At 32.2% G+C, this 4,426-nt stretch overlaps 1 pseudogene; it reads left to right on the top strand.

Moving 5' to 3' along the window:
* On the top strand, positions 1-668 carry LOC109833244 (annotated as a pseudogene).

Genomic DNA, 4,426 nt, shown 5'->3' with positions numbered 1-4,426 from the left:
ATGGCCATCAAGGTGACGAAAGCCGAGAAGAAACTGATTTACAACAAGAAGTTATACAGCCTCTTGGATGAGTATAGACAGGTTATGATTGATGTCGCTGACAATATTGAACTTGATACTTCTTGCAACTCATCCTTTCAAATAGCTTAACATTCCAACCAAGATTAACAAGAGTACTATTAAAATCATTACCCCAGTTGAATTGAACAAGAAATGAGACAAAGTGGATTCCTCTGAGGCTGTCCTCCTGGCCAAATTTAAGATAAGGTCCTTCTCATACGGGCTTGTGGTTCTCTCTGTTTATGACAATAGATCTGTTTTTAGCCCAAAGGTGCTCAACCTCACTAAGAATAACCTCATTGATAAGTTTGCAGTTGGTGTTTCTATGGTTGCTTCACTGTCATTGGCTCTCTCTTACCTAACTCTTGCAATTGCGCGTAGGGTGTTCATAAATACCTACAAAAATCTTTTTACTGATGCTGTTGATACTGAATACACATTCATATAAGTTGAAGGAATATCTCAAAGATCTAAGAAAATTCGTTATTGCTATCGTTCCATTTGCATTGACTAAGAATGTTATTATTCCTGCTGCCGAAGAAGAGGAAAAAGTTGATCCTACTAATGGATCTAACGATGATGACTTGGGCTTTAGCTTGTTTGGCTAAGTTCATTATCATTAAGACACAAAAGTTATCTTGTTTGGTTAAGGAGATCAGAACTACCTTAATTATTTCTACATGTTTGTCGGGAGTATGGGGTTAATCTTTACAAAAGGGGATTTCAAGGAAGCTAGCGAAGAAGTCCCTAAATACAAGAAGCAGAACTGCGACTTAGAACAAATTTCTACAATCAGGTGCACGATGTCTTCAAAACAGATATAGTGAACCACCATTCAACAACAGATCTCAAATTAATTTAGTGATCCAAAGTATTCTGAAAATTTGTTCCAGTCAGCCGTGAACTTTCAAAAACTTTGGAGGGGGTTCTATAGGTTGTCTAAAAATTTTTACAGATAGCTGATCCATATTAAACACCAATAATAAAAGTTATAATATAATGACTTTCACATCAACAAATGAATGCTACAAATAGAAGATTTTTACGTAGATCGAGAAAGTTACAATTCGACGATCTTCACGACAATCGATGAAAACTCTGATTCAATGGTCTCTATAGTAAAAGTTACAATCTGACGACTCTCACATTTCAAGGAGGTAAGGTGAAGATTACAAAATGACGATCTTTGCAAATACTCTAATGAAAGAGATTAGAGGTCAATAATCTCTTTAATTCCAAAAGGCAGAGTTCATCTCTGCATCTCAGATTCCAAATGCAGCACAACCATTGCATTTTCAGCCTTAGGCATATGCCTAACTCTGCGTTTCAGGTCTAAGACACAGAGTTCGGGCCCAGAATGCTAGTTTCGGTGTTTGACTTGTTCAAACATGAGTTGAATGGTTTCAAAACTGTTTTCCCTACGTTTTGAGGGATTTTCGCCCATTTGTGAGCGGTTTAAGGGGTCAGTTGCAACCCCTTATCTCCCTATAAATAACAGAAAACTCAATAGAGTTAAGAAATTGGATTTTTCTTTTTGGAGATCTTGAAGTATCATCGAATCTTTTTGGGGGATCTGACCTTGATCTTTTTTTGGAACAGAAAAAGGAGATCGGCACTTGAAGATCTTGGAGCATCCTTCAGCAATAGAAATTTTGAAGCTTTGGTACTTTGCTTATTAACCAAATTTCAGTTCAAATCAACTCTTCCATAGAGTTTAAACTCGCACGAAGTTATTAAACTCGTTAAGAGTTCTGATTAACTTGCCACGCAAGTTTTATCGAATTTAATCCAACGAGGTGAAACGTTGGATCGTCAACGAGAAGCAAACTCGATACTAATATCGAGGGAAGTATCTCATTGCTACCGTAAAGAACCCAGGTTAAACAAAGGGAAGGATCTCAGTCGACCCTTCTCTCTTTTGTAAATCAAAAAACCGATCGAGAAGATTTATAATTTCTTTTCTAAGTCTGTTAGAAAGAAGTTGTATCGAGAGAATTGTAATTAATTATTTTCTAAGTCTATTAGAGAGAATAATACAAATTCAATTCTTAATTATCTTCTTTTAATTTTCCCACCAAACACCCAACAATAGAGTCCCCCTATTGCAGCTAAACTCTTTTGACAATCTCGGTCAATAGTGTAGCTCTCCCCTTCTCAAATTGATCAGTAGAGTTGATCATTATATTTTATTATACTTTTATATCCACATTATCTATCTTATTTTGAATAATAAGTTTTTTAAATTTGTAGGAAATAAAAAATTAAAGAATAAGAGCCAAAAGAACTTAAACCTCTCATCTCTCACTCATTATTGAAGCCCAAGATTAACATAAAGAAGCCCATGAAAGCTCATACAAGAGAGATTTTGCCAAAGGAACAAGATATAAAGAAGTATCGATATGGGTATTGATACATGTATCAATAATCGTATCGATACCAGTATCGATACTAGTACTGATATGAGTATCGATATCATTATCGATACCTAGTAAATAGTTATGAATCAGCTAAAATTGTGTAACTTAGGAATTAAGTTTAATTTAAGGGCTACTATTGATTGTAATACTCTATAAATAGGGATAGAGAGTCAGGGTCTACTGTGTGAAAATTTTTATAAAACTCTATTTAGAGAGAATGGTTACTCTTAATTGAGATGACATTTCAAAATTATAAAATTGGTTTGCAATTAATATAAAAAATTTACCTCTACAGAAAAAATTTCTCTTTATTGATTGATGAAGATGTAGATGAAGATGAGATTTACTTGCAATGGGCTAATCCCTTGTAATGTAAATTTTTTCTCTTTATTTTTTTACTTTAGAAATTCCTATTTTAGGTTTTTTTTTCTTTTTCTTTTTTTGTTGGTAGATTAAATTTATTTTAATGCCTTGTGGAATAGATTTACCATCATATTCTTTTATTTTTGTTATTTTCTATATTTTTATTTCGTAGTACAGATTTACTTTCTTGTATTTTTATTTTTGTAGTTTAGATCTACTTTTATGCTATTTTATTTTTGGTAGTTAGATTTCATATATGCTCATAGTCTATATCTTTATTTTCATATTCTTGTTCTTAACTTTGTATTTTATTATCTTTATTTTTGGTAGTTAGATTTCATATATGCTCCTAGTCTAGATTTTATTATTTTATTTTTATTTTCCAAAATGTGTTGCTAGAATTTTGTAAAAATTCTAGAATTATATAAAACTAGTTTGTTTCTTTTATAATTTATGGATTGCTCTCTTGTACTTAAATAATCATGTTTAGGGTAATCAGCTAGAGATCTAATTGGAAAAAAAGAATTAATTAATCTATGTTTATCTTGGATGATTTGATAGATTATGCTTATGAATTTTAGAATTACTATCTAGTTGTTATTCTTTTCGTGAATATTAATTTTACTTGAATGACAATCTGATTGACTATGCTTTCCTTAAGTGGCTTGATAGTCTATGCTCAGTCAATCTAAAGTAAAATATGATAAAAAGAGAATAGTCCATAAATTCTAAATAAAATAAATTAGTGGATTCAATTTAGATTTCTATCTTATCCACTTGATTTTCTTAACCTTTTTAGATTGATTTCTCACTTCATTCCTCTTTTATTACTTTATTTTTATTTTTAGTTATTTTGTGATCCTATTCTTTTTATTTCCTCTTAGTTCCCTTTTCCTTTTTCCTCTTTTGAATTTTCTTCTTAATTTTGTTCTTCTCTATTTTTTTTTATTTCTTTCTTCTCTTTTATTTAGGTACTCTCTTTTTCCCCTCTTATTCTTGTTTGTAAATAATTACACACTTTCCTCATATCTCTCCACACTCACACTTTCACTCCTAATTGTCTACACCCAACTCTGAGAATCATTTTAAAATTATCCTTACACACCTTCCTTGATGGGTCAGCATCTTTCCATACTATAACTTAATAGTTGTATAGTTATAATTTTATTTTATTTACCCCCTATCAAGAGTGAGGGGATTTGATGGTTTTGGGAAATCCGAGTGATGAAAAATGGATACACTGGCTGAATCTTTTGTTTAGACTTCTTCTCAACAACCTCCCACGTAGCAATGACAACCATAGATACCCAAACTAATATGACTTGAGCAGGATCTAAAGATTTACTACTAGTAAGCCAATATAACAATGTAAGATCTCGAACACTCAATGTAGTGTAGGTTGCACTAGGGTATAATTCAAACTTGAGAAAGAGATTGAGAAGTATGTACTCAGGTTTCAAATATCATAAGTGGCAGACTCCAGAATATAGCTTCACACATAGAAACTCTACTATCTGGTTTTATCCCTTAGAACCCACTACAATATCGGTAGGGTCCTAGCAAGCTCTAGGTGGATTTGAAAGATT

This window comes from Asparagus officinalis, chromosome 1 (assembly GCF_001876935.1).
Source record: "Asparagus officinalis chromosome 1, Aspof.V1, whole genome shotgun sequence".
In the NCBI taxonomy this organism is placed as follows: domain Eukaryota; kingdom Viridiplantae; phylum Streptophyta; class Magnoliopsida; order Asparagales; family Asparagaceae; genus Asparagus; species Asparagus officinalis.
This window is presented reverse-complemented; position numbering and strand designations above follow the sequence as displayed.